Here is a 15,395-nt window from a genome sequence, read left to right on the forward strand (position 1 = left end):
GGGCCGACTGTTTAGGCTAGGTAATGCGACCTTGCACCAAGTTTGACTTGTTGTCCTAGGATTGTCTGTATTAACAAACCTAATCCACAAATACAATTTGAGGACAATACTATGTAAATGTCGAGCGTGGACACTGGCAGAACTACATTGTGAAGGGATATGTACTAAGGCTCACTGCTAAATCCAGGAATACAATTCGCCATTGTAACTTGTTGGAAACACAAACCTATGTAATCCATGTGCATATTATTGTATGAGCTATATGTGAACTCGGCACAAACTCTAGACCGCAGATTATTAACCTGTAGAGGGGCTGGACAATATTGTGGGAAATGTATAAAAATGTAAATGTTTAGATGTCCAGCACTCTCCCTCCCCACTCATTACGGGGTGTCGAGAGCCAGATAGCTATCTGTATCAGATCTGTGTTTGTTTGTAACTGCCAAGTATTAAAGATCTGTGAATCTTTATAGCCCTTGTTTGGTGTATTTCCTTTTGTGGTACTCAGCCTCGATATTTCCTTGCTTTTACAGTCAGTCACCAACGTTTCCATGATGCCCAGGTGGATGTTTAATTGAGGTTTTGCATTCTGTTATGCTCACCTGGTATCCACGGGGGCGCCACACGATGCTGGCTGGCCGACTGCACGCTATTTCGGGCTTTCTCTGCTTCATTATTTGCCTGGTGGGGGTAGCGCCTTGGGTTTATATGCGTAGAGCTCTCCGTCCTGCTTCCCTGTGCAGGGGCGCGTTGTGAATGCGGGCGTTCCGTTGGACCTAGTTTCTTCACTGGTCCGTGGGCCCATGCATCGGGCCTAGACTGGCTGTGATTCTGACTCTTCTTGCTGTCTTTAGGTGAGTTAGTTTCTTTTCAGAATCTAATCTGTCCATTTCGCCTCCCTCCGTTTTGCCCTTTTCAATGTTTGTATTTTCCGTCTATGCAGCCTCTCTAATAATGTCTTTTGTCTCCGCAGGGATGATTGCGGTTAAAGTTCTTGACAAGGCGCGGGATGAAAATGAACTTGCAGCGCCGAGTGTTGAAGATTACAGCTAAGTGTTGATGCACAGAGCGCAGCGATGTATTGGATTTATTGCAAGTTTGCTAACCTGTATTCTCTCTCCTCTTTCTCACCCGTACAGGTTCATGCGATGTTCCGGAGTGGTGAGCGAGCGCAGAACGGAATGATTCCAGGATCCGCTGCTTACCCAGGTAAGTGTTGTTAGTAATGCTGACCTTGTTTCTACCTCCTTTGTAGGTTGCAGAGGTTGCGGTGAGGTTCCAGGGTGGCGGGCGAGTGAAGTGCGGTAGGGTTTCTGATTCAGCTGCACACTCAGGTATGTGTTGTTAGTAATGCTGTTCTTGTTTCTTCCAGGTCGGTGATAGAATCCAGATCGATGACTTCAGGATTGGGCCAGAGATAAACAGGTAAGCAGGAGCTGGACACGGTGAGCGTTACGCTGCAAGAGTGCAGAATAACGCGAAGCGTGTGTTCCAGCCTGGATGTGGCTTATATAGCCAGCCACACCTCAAGGCCCCAACCACACCCAAAACACTGGTCTGCACAGTTCAGTTCTAGGAAAAGAACTGTGTTACAGGCCTCCATGTTGGGTTTAAACCCATGACTGATACTTGTCCTATTCCTGATAACTGACTCCAAGAGTTCTGATTATGGTGTTTAAAGGCCTTTGGGGCCACTTTTAAGGGCTGCAGTCCCACTGTTGCCGGGGGGGGGCTGTTATGCTTGAGGGGGTCAGGGACATGAACCGTGACATTATCTTCATTGACGGTTTCTGGAGAATCGACCAAAATGATGGGCAAAGATATACAGGCACTGCTGTGGTGAAACACACACAGCAAACAGAGAATTTCGAGTACTCATTAGTGCACGATTACCATCTCATTATTCAGCACAAGCTGCAGAATTATTGAGGTTGATACTCGCGATTGAGAATCACACAGACCAGGAAGTAACGGTGTACAGTGACTCTGCCTATGTGGCATCGACAGTGCATGCAGGTCTAGCACGATGGAAAAGGAGGGGCTACCTCCGAGCGGACAGCACACCAGTGCAGCACGCAGCCCTATTGGATAGGCTCATTAAGGCACTAAAGCTCCCAGTGGGCATAGCGGTCGTGAAATGTGCTGCCCACACGAAGGGGCACAATTTGATCTCACAAGGAAATCAAGCAGCAGACACAGAGGCCAAGCGTATGGCATCCAAAGACGAAACCATAATGAATGTGGAAATAACTGTTGTAAATTAAAAGAATAATTGTTGCACGAAGTGAACCTGAAAGCTATAATCACATGGGGCAGACCCAGTTAATGGAACTCCAGAGGGAGGCACCACAGGAGGAGAAGAACCTCTGGAAGCAGCATGGGTGTTCTTTAAACCCCTCCAAAAGCTTGTGGTGACAAGACAGCACTGGTAAACCAGTGAAGCCTCTAGCACTGTTAAAATTAGCGTTGGAGCAGTTGCACTATCCAGCACACATGACAAAAGAGAATCTCGCGGAAACACTCGCTGAAGACTGGTTCATACCGAATTTAGCAGAGCATGTTGCATTTTTTATGGTGAACTGTATAATCTGCCAGCAGTACATGGCTGGGCATACACTACGAGTAATTAGAGTCATCCCCAGGCCCAATGGACCTTTTCAGCACTTGCATGTTGATTACGTCGATATGATTCAAGTATGTAACGGGTACAGGTACCTAATTGTTGTCGTGTGTCCATTTTCTAGATGGATAGAAGCAGGTCCATGCACACACCCAGACTCTACCTGTGCGGCCAAATTTCTGGTGAGAGAGGTATTTCCCAGGTGGGGAGTATGTGAGGCTATGAGATCAGATAAGGGGCTCACTTTGTTAACAAAGTCTTTGAACAGATTAGCTTGCTGCTTGGTATACAGCACAGGTTTTCATCGGCGTATCGCCCGCAAGGTAATGGAATATGTGAGAAGCTCAACGGCTTGTTAAAGGAAAGGATAGCCAAGTTGAAGCTTACTCTAAGGAAGGGATGGTTACACTGCCTTCCTTCTGCACTGTATGCACTCAGAAACCAGCCTGGTTCTGACTATCATCTTACGCCGCACAAAAAAGCAACAGGCAGAAGGATGCGCACTCCCCAGACACGCCGAGACAGAGCTAGATGTGATGCCCTGCCAACAGGAGAAATCCTAGGGTCTGAAATGCAAAATTACTTGAATTTCATGACATCTTGTTTTACTGTAATTTCAGGCCAGCTGCAGCGACGACGAAAAGGGTGCAGGGCAGCACAGAACACAGAAGGAGATACTACTACAAACACAGTTCAGAGTTTATGTGTACCATCAATCTTCCCTGCAGACACGGTCCTGGTGAAGAATCATAAGAGGAAAAAGTGGGACGAGCCAAGGTTCAACTGTCCCTTCACAGTGGAAGACGTCACTCCCTCTGCAGTCAAGCTACAAGGAAGAGGAGCTTGGATCTTTCTGGGTGGCATCAAGCCATACATCGGAGAAGGCCCCCTGCCCGCACCCCAACATGTAGAGACTACAGACGACGGGGAAGAACCGCAGCATGTGCAGACGAGATCCATGACGAGGAAGAAGGACGCATGACCAGCAAAACAAAGACAAATAACTTTTGTGCAAAGTTGTGGTTTAAATTTGGATATTTCCTCTGAGCAGAAAAGGGGATAATGACATAAAAAATGGACACTCTGTGCATCCTAGTTGCAGGGTGAAGAAGAGATTTGCATGCATATGCCACAACAGAGGTTATTAACTTTGAACTTTGGACTGAGGCACACTGAAGCCATGATAAGAAAAGGATATGCCAAATTTTGATCGAGGACACACAAATTGGAAGAAAATACAGTATCCAGACTCGTTCCAAACGGAAATATTGTTCAGACTCACTTATGGTGTCACACAGTAGCGACATCACCAAAGAAATCCTGAGTTATTTTGACCTAGTCTTACGGTAATACCTGTCATTGGTGGGAAGGCTCCCCAGCATCACTGAATTTCTTCAAGATCCTGAAAACAAAAAGACAATAAGGAGGCTGCTCACTGTGATTGCCGAGCAGTTCCTCCTGCTTCCGGAGTACAGAGAGGAAAAAACAAATGTCCCAAGCAGAAGAAGAAGTGAATAGGCTTATCAGCATGCTGTTCTTTCGCTTAATTGAAGACTGTCCAGATCTTGTCGGGAGAAACACAGACGTTTTGACATTTCTTCGAGATCCAGCAAACACAGAACGTTTAAGTATAATCCTGAACAAATTATCATCCAAGTTGCTCTCCACACACATCGAGATTGCAAAAACCGCTCACAGTGAGTGAGGGCCAAACAGTTCCAAACTTTAGCAAGGGGAGGACAAATGTCCCTGTCACCAGAAGATATCAGATTGGCCAGCAACGTCTTCTTTCACCTAATTGAGTATTTTCCAGAATTTGTGGGGAGACCTGCCGGTGTTGATGTCCTCACATTCATCAGAGACCCAGCTAACTCTTCACAGATGAGCATGCTCTTGCATGGTATTGTGATGCAGGTCGAACTTTCTAAACATCAACAGAATAATCTGAGAAGATTTAAAACTTTCCGACGGGGGACAGATCGAGAAGGTATTGCCAGAGACTTCACTCTTGTTATACTGACAAGGACATGACGTCTTCTGGAGTGAAACAGATAAGAGGAATCGATTGGGAGCTCGTGTACTTTGAACATGCGCAGTAAAGAGACTTGCTGAACTGATCATAAGCGAACAAAAGAACTGTATCCAGAGACGATAAACAATCCATTGTCCAGGCAAAGAAGGACAATTTTTCAGTACTTGCACCCCACAAGCAGAAATGGCAGAATCCAGAGATAATATCACCTAGAATATATTAAAAGTTAGTTTTCCTTTCTCAGATGATCGAGATGGGCAACCAAAGTAGTGCTCTTGTCATCCCCCAGGAGGAGAGAAGCCCCTATTGTTCCAGAACTAAGTGCTGTAGATTAACCTACAGAGGAATCATGTATCTATGCATTGTATTCATCATTGTTTTACTGTCACTGACGATTAGAACTGCATTTTTTTATTGGTGCACAAAGTGTTATGATTCCAGTGCACCCACCTAATAATGTACACATGAAACCCACAAAGGCACACAGAACGTACATAGTCATTCCAGTCCCTAGAAGGTCTGATAGCGGAATGAGTGAACTTGAGATGGATCTGATTAGCAATGACACACACACACTTATGGTAACAAACAAATTGAAAAGCCGGAGACAGGGTTGGCAGAGTAAGAATGAAAGAAGGTTACTGACAACCGCACGCATGCAAATACTGAATGCACACACACCAGGTCTAGTGTCAATAATTATAGAACCACATGCCAAAGAAGACAGGAAGGTTGGACAGCCAACAATGAGAAGCTCTACTATAAGTGAAGCTAAAAACCAAATGAAGAAAGCTGAACTAGTGAAGATACAAAAGGAGTTGTAGAGGAAGCCAACTGAAACAACATTAATGAACACCCCTGATACAGCACTGAAAGAGGCAAGTGCCAGCCCAGAGAAAATCTCACAAGCACAGATGATAGCAGAATCAATATGGTCGTTCATAACCAGAGCCAGGAAAATACGAGAGGGCATGGAAATAATTGCCAGACTTTCTTCTACTCAACTGGCACAGATGAAGATGCCCGCACCATGGATTGGGATACCTGAGAATCCTCCAGCAAGAAGAAGCCATACGGATGCATTCAAGGACGTAGTTATAGCAAACTACATGAAAACCTTAAGCATCAAGAGAAGCCTACAAGGAGATGACGGTGAGCTAAACGACTACTTGGACGGCACAGCACATTTAGGAAATAACATATGGTACCAGCATATGAAAGAAGATGGAAGACGGAATTCAGAGGGGGAATGCTTTGTTTGTGCACTCCTACCATACAGCATGGGGAAGTCAAAGATCTTTGTAGCTGTAGAAATTGATGTCCAGACAGCATACTGTCTATCACACATAGCATTGTGCAAGACGAGAGGCTAGTTCATGGGAAGTGATGCCTCACTGAAATGGGAAGCTGAAGCAACTGATCCAAATGAAGATGATTATGTCCAGGACATAAATACAAGAAACAATGGAAAGAAAAAACACATTGTGATCAGATATGAGAAGCCTGGAGTTAAAGGAGCAGAAATAAGAAGAGAAGCAAATCACAAACTAAACGTTCAAGGGGAGACACCAGAAGAGGCTCGATAGTGGAAGAACAGAGGCCAAATGCAAATTTGGGGAACAGTGCTAACACCAGACGGATGGGAGAAAGGAGTAGTGATCTGCAGAGCATGGATGGTCTTCGGTCACTACGAGCCAACCATCAACATAGTGTGAAATGGATGCAAGCCATTATGGCCGAAGCTTGCAAAACTGCTAACATGGGTCGAGGACAGAGGAGGACCCTTGCAGATAGTACCGTTGGAAAGGCCAAAAGTCTGCTTCAGGAATAATGGCACAAGGAAGATGGGGGAGAATCAGAACTGTGGACTTTTTTTTTAAAATCATATTTTATTGAATATCGCATATGTTATAACATCACATAGCATTCCAAAGAAAAGATTAACAAAAAAATAATTATAACACACCCCCCCCACCCTCCCCTCTTATGCCTCCCCCTTATGCCTCCCCCTTATGCCTCCCCCCTCTAGTTCAAAGTCTGGTTTGCTGCTTGCTTAGCGGGTTCGTAAAGAGCATAGCAGTGTTATCATGATGTGACACGTAGCATGCCAAAGTCATTAGCCAAGCTTTGAAAAGTTCACAATCAAGTTGAGTTAGTGGGCAGCAGCCTGTCACCCCTGGGAGAGGAGCCCCTGGGGGGAGTGCGGCCCTTTAGGCGGGCGTCCATATTTATCAAAGAAGGGCAGCCATGTTTCTTCGATATTTGACTTAGCCTCGTCAAGTAGATGTGTAAGGAATTCCATATCGTAAATGGCTCGCACGTTAGTGACCCATGCTTTTCCCCCCGGCATTCCTGGGTTCTTCCATTTCTGTGCCAGATAGCACCTAGCTGCCACCAACATGATCTGTAACATATGGTCTTGGGTGTCCTCCTGGCCGTCACCGGAGTCTATACCAAAAAGGAGAAGCCAGGGGCAGGTGGATCGTTCAACCCTGTCAACCCCTTGGATCCAGGTTAATACCTCTCCCCAGTACTTTTGGACCACTGGGCACCCCCACCACATATAGATATAATCCCCCTTCACTGTTCTACACTTCCAGCAGTGTGGGTCATATCCTGGCCTCATTCTAGCAATCCTCTGTGGGGGGTAATGCCAACGGTGTAAAACCTTGAGGGCCTGGTGGCGATATTGGAGCGAAGCCGTGGATCGGTTAGCCCGCCTGCACATTGCTGCCCACCTTTCATCATCAATTTCCTCTCCCAAGTCCCTTTCGCATTGCGTGCGTGCCGGTGGCGGGTCTCTTGGGACGGAGAGCAGGAAGAGTTTGTAAAGGTGGGATATTATCCCCTTAGAGCCCCTGGCAGAGAGGAGGAGCTTCTCAAAATCTGTGAGGTCCCTCCTGAGGGTGTCCACCCATGATGGCTCAGTGAGGACTCCTTTGAGTTGAAGATAGCGGAAGGGGGACAGAGTACCTATTCCCAGGGCCTCCTCCAAATCTCTCAGGGGTAGGAACGTGCCCTCCACCCAGAGGTGGCCAGTCCTGCTAAGGCCAGCTTCGAACCATGTTTGGTATGCCGCTGGCTCAGCAATCTTGGCTAAGAAGGGGTGCCCCAGATGCAGCGCAATGGAGAGGGTCAGGTCGTGAGCCAGCGATAGTAACCTCCCTCCTTCCACAGGGACCACAGTACTTTTAGGACTGGGTGGTTCAGAACACTTCGAGGGATGTTCTTCCTAGGGACCCACAGCCATTCCTCTATTGTGACGGGTGCAAGAACCCTGTTATCCATGGCCACCCATTGTTTTTTCTGTACCTGGGGTGAAGTGGTCGATCAGGACCCTCAGATGGGAGGCCCTGTGGTATGTTTCCAAGTTGGGGTATCCCACCCCGCCCTCCTCCTTTGGCCTGGTTAATACCTCATAAGAGAACCTATGTTTTTTTCCCGACCAGAGGAAGTTGAGGACTCGCTTCGTTTCCATGAAGAATGTTTTGGGGATCAGTACCGGGAGCATTTGGAAAAGAAACAGGAATTTAGGGAGGATAACCATTTTTATAAGATTAAGGCGTGCCATCCAGGAGAGACCCGACCCCGCCAACTCTCCATGTCTTTTCTGATTGCGGACCAAAGGGGGGGGGGGGGAGTTAGCCGGGTATAGGTCCTCGGGGTCACGTGTGACCTGGACCCCCAGATACCAGAATCCCTCCTCTCGTAGATTAAAGGGGAGCCCACTCACGTAAGTTATCTCTGGGTCCGGTAAGTTTCCCCCTATGAATGCCACCGATTTCTCGAAGTTGATCTTATACCCCGACAGTTCCCCATAGCGTGAGAGACCCTGTAGCAACCTGGGGACTGTCTGGGACGGTTTTGTAATGTAGAGCAGTGCGTCATCTGCGAAGAGGCAGATTTTACATTGTGTGTCTCCCATCTGTACCCCCTGATAGCCTCATCCTTGCGGACCGAGATCCCCCATGGTTCCATCACAAGTGCGTAAATTAACGGGGACAGTGGGCATCCCTGACGTGTGCCGCGATCGAGGGGAAACATTCTCGCCTCTGTCCCACTTGCTACCACTCTGGCAGAGGGAGAGGAGTAGAGCATGGACATCCAACCAAGCCACCTCGGGCCCATCCCCAGAATCACGAAGACCTCCCCCATGAAAGCCCAACTGACCCTGTCGAAGGCTTTCTCCGCGTCAAGGGCCAGTAGGAGTGCGCACTCATCGCGAACCACTCTAGAGGTGAGCATGTGGAGAGTCTTCCGCATGTTATCTGAGCCCTGTCTATTTAAGACAAATCCTGCTTGATCGGGGTGTATCAGGCGAGGGAGGCAGCGTTCCAATCTGGAGGCCAGGATTCTCGCAAAGATCTTGGCGTCTGGGTTTAGGAGCGAGATAGGTCTATAGGACCCACATTCCATCTGGTCTTTACCGGGTTTTACAGTAATGAGGGCCTGCAAGAACGTCGGCGGGATTGAGTCTAGGCTCTTAATTTGATTAAATAATTTGAACCGATTGGGTCTGCTTATAGAAATCGGCCGTATAGCCGTCTCCCCCTGGGGCCTTTCCCGCTTTCAGTCTCTTTTTTTAAAAACTTGTTTATTTATCAAACAATACACAGGATAACAGAGCATTAACGATGATTACATCTCACAGGGCATGACAGACACTGGTGCCCCGTCCCCTACCCCCAAATTCCTGGAAGGCAGTGATACGTGTCTCATTTGGCCTGGGCAGGCGGCGAGTCCTCCCCCAGCGTATGGAGGGCTCTCGCAATCAGGCGTGGTTTGAAGGTCAGTGCCGGGTAGTTCTGGTCATAGTCTAGGACCGGGGCCCAAATGTCCGTAAATCGGTGGAGCAGACCCGCTTTGGCTGCCGTGACCTTTTCTGCTATCAATATGTGCCATGGGTTAAGCCACCATAGGGTCATCACCATCACCATAGTGGTCCGTCCGTGGACTTCCAGGTGCGGGCCACTGTGATTTTGGAGGCCAACAGGAGATGGGATATCAGCGCCGCCCTCCTCCCCGTTCTCGGGTATACGCCTGGGAGTGGGATCCCCAGGAGGACCAGCTCGGGCATCAAGGGGATTGCCACCTGGGTGATGTCCCGAATGGTGGCCAGACACTGGGTCCAAAATTCCTTCACTCTAGGGCAAGTCCACCACATGTGGAAGTAGGAGCCTGGGTTGCCACAGAGGCACCAGCAGTGGGGGTCCAAGGCGCTCTGAAAGTGGTGAAGGCGTAGGGGAGGGTAATACCAACGCAGCAGGAGTTTGTGGGCGCATTCCCGGTTGGTGACGCACCGGGATGACGTGCGTGTTCTAGTCCAGACATCGACCCATGTGTGGTCCTCAATCGCATGGCCCAGGTCTGATTCCCAGTGGCCCATATAGGAGGGCCTGACGTGGAGGGGGTCTTTCAGCAATAGTTTGTAGAGGGCCGAGATCTTTCCCATGGCTGGCAGGTCCTTCTTTGTGAGTTCCAGCGGGGCAAGGGGCCTTGTTGCGGCTGCCCGGGTCTGGGGGTGGGAGCACCAGTGCCTCAGTTGAGCATAGGTGAATCTGTCTGCCTCCGTTAGCTGGAAGGTTGATTTACAGCGTTCGAAGTTGAGGGGGGCTCCCCCTCCAAAGAGTTGGCCCAGAGTTTCGAGGCCTCCCTCCACCCAGTTCCTAAAGTTCTGTGGGCGGGCCCCCGGGGCGAAAGCGGGGTTGAGGAATATCGTGGAGGATGCGCTGAGGCCTCCTGGGATGCCTCCCCGTTTGCGGGCCCACTCCCATGCCTTTAACAATTGCTTCGTGGCAGACAGCACATCTGGCCAGGTGCGGCATAGCGCAGTAGGGATGAACGGGAGAAAGTGGAGCGGGAGAGGGAGGTGGGATTTTTCAATATCTCTACCCATTTTGGGCATCCAGAGCCGAGATCCCATGCTTGAAAGTGGGCCAGCTGCGCTGCGATATAGTATTTTCAAAGGTCCGGTACCCCGAGTCCCCCCAATCTCGTGCTGGCCATCAACCTTCTCCGAGGGATCTGTGGTTTCTTGCCCCTCCAGATGAAGCCACTGATTTTCCTTTGAAGTTGTTGCAAAGGGGGAGGGGAATTGCGGTTGGGAGGGCAGCGCACATGTAGAGAAAGCGAGGAAGGAGATTCATTTTGCTCGTCGTTATGTGCCCCAGCAGTGAGATCTCTTGAGTCTGCCAGCGGGCTAGGTCCTTTTCCAATTCCGTGAAAAAAGTGGGGGGGAAGTTGACCTGATAGTCCTTCGTTGGGTCGGCGGCGATCCAGACCCCCAGGTATGGGATCGCTTGGGTGCTCCATTGGAATGGGCTGTGGCTCTCCAGGGCTTCCCTTTCGCCCGATGGCAGGCCCACTCCGAGTGAAATCGATTTGTGGAAATTAATAGCGAACCCTGAGACTCCCGAAGGCCCGGAATTCAGCCAGGGCCGCCCTCATAGAGTTCCTGATGTTTGTGATGGTCAGCAGCACATCATCCGCATAGAGAGCAATTTTATGGTGGGTCGTGCCGATCCTCAGGCCAGAGATCAGGGGGCCCCGGCGAACTCGCTGGGCCAGCGGCTCCATGGCCAAGGCGAAAAGCAGGGGGGATAGCGGACACCCCTGTCGTTTTCTGCATGTGAGAGGGATCGGGTCCGACAGGCGGCCATTGACTCTTAGTCGGGTCCTCGGAGCCTGGTAGTTCGCCAGGGTCACCCTCATAAAGTTGGGTCCAAATCCGAAGGCCGCCAGGGCCAGGGACAGATGGGGCCAGTCCACCTTATCGAAGACCTTAGTGGCGTCTCAGGCTATCAGGGCTAGCTGCTGGGAGTCCTTACTGGCGATTTCAATCAAGTATAGTGCCCTGCGAATATTGTCCTTCGTTGATCTGTGGAAGATAAACCCCGTCTGGTCCGGGTCTATTATGCTTGGGAGAACAGGAGCGAGGCGGTTGGCCAGAACCTTGGAGTAGATGTTGGCGTCCAAGTTCAACAGGGAGATGGGCCTGTATGAGCTATTCTCCTGGGGGTCCTTTCCAGGCTTGAGAATCAACACCATGATAGACTCCTGCATTGATGGGGTGACTGTGCCAGAGGCTGCAAACGAGTTGAATAGGCGGGTCAGAGGAGCCACAAGTTGGGGGCGGAAGAGTTTATAAAAGCACGTAGAGAACTCATCCGGGCCAGGGGCCCTCGGCTTTAGGCTCTTAATGGCCTCCTCCATTTCCTCATTGGTGAGAGGTGTCTCTAGTTCCTCTCTCGCCTCTGGTTTCAAAAGTGGTAGCGACGCCTCCTGAATGTAGGAGTGCTGCTCAACTGGGTCCTGCGGGACAGCCGTCATTATTTCCGATTGGTGGGCGACCGCCAGCCGCGTTTTTTCGCCCTCCGTGTGGTGGATCTTTCCTTGTGCGTCGCGTAGACACAGGATGAAGTTTCTGCTCTTTTCCTTGGCCAGCTTGCTGACAAGAAGTTTATTAGCTTTATTGTTATGGGCGTAATACCATTGTTTGGTTCTGGTCAGCAGAGTAGCTGTAGCATCGGCCTAATGCGCCTCAAGTCTTTTCCTTGCCATTTGTAGGACCCTGTAGGACTTCAGGGACCAGCCCTTATGTTTATGGGTGGCTACGGCCTCACGGACCTCAGCTTCCAGAGTGGCACGAGTTGCCCTCATCTGTTTGTGGTGCGCGGCTCCTTGGGCGATCAGCTCTCCTCTAAGCCCCGCCTCCATGGTGTTCCAGCTCTTAGCCGGGGAGGTGTCCTCGTTGGGGTTTTCCGAAAAGAAGTTTTTGATGGTTCTGGTGATCGTGTCTCTCGTTGTATTGTTCCCCAAGATGAGGTCGTACAAAACCCATTGGCGGCGGGGAGGGGGGTCCGGGCCGTGTGCCCGTAGGGTAAGCGAGACCGGAGCGTGATCCGAGAGGATCCGCGAGCCAATCGTGACGCCGTCCGTGAAGGTCAGGATCTGAGGGGAAACCAGTAGTAAATCGATTCTGGAAAAGGTACGGTGGACGTACGAATAGAAGGTAAAATCTTTCTCCTCTGGTGATAGCACTCTCCAGGAGTCAATGACGTTCAGGGCGCGGAATAAGAGGAGCAGAGCTGTTGCCAAGTTCAGGTCCCTGGGCATTGGGGTGTGAGATCTATCCCTGAGGGGGTCGGGACCCCGTTGAAGTCACCGCCGACAACCACTTGCCCTTCAACGAATGGAAGAAGGGAGTCCTCCAAGTCCTGATAGAATCCCACCTGATGCTCATTCAGGGCGTAGGCCGAGACGAGGGTGTAAAGTTGGCTGATAACAGAGCATTTGAATGCCACAAAGCGGCCCTCGGGGCAACTCAGTGAGTCCAGGATCTGGGGCCGTAAGTCCTTAGCGAAAAGAGTAGCGGTGCCTCCCTTCTTGGTTCCGTTGGAGGCCAGGAATTGAAGAGGATAGAGTCTACTTCGTAAGCGAGAGAAGTCTGCTGGGAGAAGGTGCGTTTCTTGTAAGAAAGCAATTGAGGACCCCGCATCGTGCAGTCTTTGGAGGATGGATTTCCTCTTCGGGGGGGAATTCAAGCCTCTGACGTTTAAGGTGGTGAACTTCAATTTTAGGTGCAGGGCTGGTGCTCCAAGTCCAATTCCTGCGGGGGGGGGGGAATGGGAACGGATTAGGTCAGCCATAACTGTGAGGAGTATGCTGCATTGGGGTCTCCTGTGGCTGAGGGTTTTTTAGAAATGGTCTCCAACGGGAGATAAGAACTTCCAACGGCGGCCTCCAACGGGAGGGCCAAACTGAGACCGGGGGGGACCGATTTTGATCAGTCAGTGGCTCCCCCGGCCACTCCGGATGTTATAAAGTGACATCTCCAACATAGTTGAGAGTCTCTCCAGGGGTAAAAAAAGGTGACATCCACCCTGGAGGAGGGTATGGACCGCATTGGGTCCGCGGCGAGCTTGCGGGTATTCTGGTGGTTCCTGCGCTATGAGTGCTTTGGAGCAATCAGCCCCTGTTATCTAGGTTTTCGGTTTCTCTGCACCCTCGACCACGGGGTACGTCTTGGTTTGGGCAAGGCAGCGTTTTGTCCAGAACTCGTCTGGCTTGAGGAGTGCGGTTCTGTAGTCCCAGGGGAGTCCGGGCGGAGGATGGATGCTGCGTCGTCCAGGTGACTAATGGTGCGGGGAGTGCCCTTATACGAAAACTGCAGTGCCGTGGGGAACAACCAGCGGTAGTGGATCTGTTGATCTCGCAGGAAGAGCGAGAGAGGGCGCAGCAGCCTGCGCTTCTGAACGGTTAAGCGGGAGAGATCCTGGAAAATCTGTAATGGGGAGCCCGGGAAGGAGAGTTCATCCTTTGAGCGGCTGATCGCTGAGATGGCCTCCTTGGTAGTGTAAAAGTGCACTCTTGTGATGACGTCTGGGGGAGGGATCCTTATCCGATCCCCGGCGGGGGCGCAACCAATGAGTGCGGTCGAGCAGGAGCTGCGTCTCATCCATGTCTGGCAGCAGCGATTGAAAAAAGAGGCTTATGTATCTGGGAAGCTCCTTATCGGTGATCGCGGAGGGGACCCCGCGGATGCGGAGGTTGTTGCGTCAGGAGCGATTCCCCAAATCCTCCTGCTTAAATTCGAGAATTTCGGTTCTGTCCATTAGTGCCTGGATGGAGCGCTGGACCTCCGTTAATGCATTAGAGTGATCCGTCGCCAGTTCCTCGGACTCCCCCAACCTATGTTCGATGTTGCTGACTCGTTGTTCTGTTTGCTCCATTTTGGTCGTTAGTTCAGCCATGCAGGACCTGAATTCCTACTTGATGTTGGACTTGAAAGCCTGGAGGTCTTCTTTAGTTGCAAGCGACCCTTTATCATCAGTGGATTTCTGAGGGGTGAGTTTGGGGGGGTCTGTCTTCTTCCCCCTCTCCGGGGCCAGCAGCATGGTGGAGATGTCACTAGATTTAGTGTTTTTTAAAGCTTTAGACATGGCTCCTAGGTGAAGGACCGCTTCAGGGGGCTCAGCAACTGCGGACCAGGACTTCAGGCGCCGGCCGGAGGATCCGGGGAGATGGCAAGGGCTAGGGAGATGGGGTGGGCAGGGGCGCTCCAGGAGGCTGTGCAGATAGGCAGTGGTTAAATCCCCTCAATAGTGGTTAAGTACCTTGATGGCGTCACTCCCAGAGGCCAGGTGGTTGCAGGTCCGCAGGTCACCCTCCGTGGATTAGGTCGGGCTGCAGGGATCATAGGTCCACTCCCTTCGGCTGTAGGAATGGGGTTGGGCAGGGGCGCCCCAGGAAGTCAGTGGCGTAGCTTAGGCTGCAGGAGAAGGGGAGCGGCTCCTCTGGGCCACAGAGAAACAAGATGCACCTGGCTCAGGGGCCCCCAGGAGGAGGCTTGAAGATAGAGCAAGGTGGGTTCCTTGCCTTAGAGAGCGATGAGAAGCAAGTGTCCAGGGATGGGGTGTGTCTCCTTGCCGCCTTGGGGGTGGTGCCGGTCAGCACCAGGAGTGCAGGGAACAGGAGGGCGGCTGCGAAGGGAAAGGGGTTGCCCACTCCCATCCAGATAGCTCTGGCGCTGAAAACATGGAACCGGGGACAGCCGATTCTGCGTAGGAGCCCCCCTACCAGGGGGGGCCCAATAACTGGTGCTGAGTGGCCCCGAATCCAATACGGCGTGTGTACAGCTCCCACCAGGAGGACCCGACGGGGCCCAGGCAGACAGCAGGCTCCGGAGGAAGGAGGGGGGGAGAAGCCCCAGCGAGGTCCCCCAGGACTGAGGCCCCAGCCAGA

Source organism: Ambystoma mexicanum, chromosome 9 (genome assembly GCF_040938575.1).
Source record: "Ambystoma mexicanum isolate Mex_15411 chromosome 9, UKY_AmexF1_1, whole genome shotgun sequence".
Taxonomy (NCBI): Eukaryota; Metazoa; Chordata; class Amphibia; order Caudata; family Ambystomatidae; genus Ambystoma; species Ambystoma mexicanum.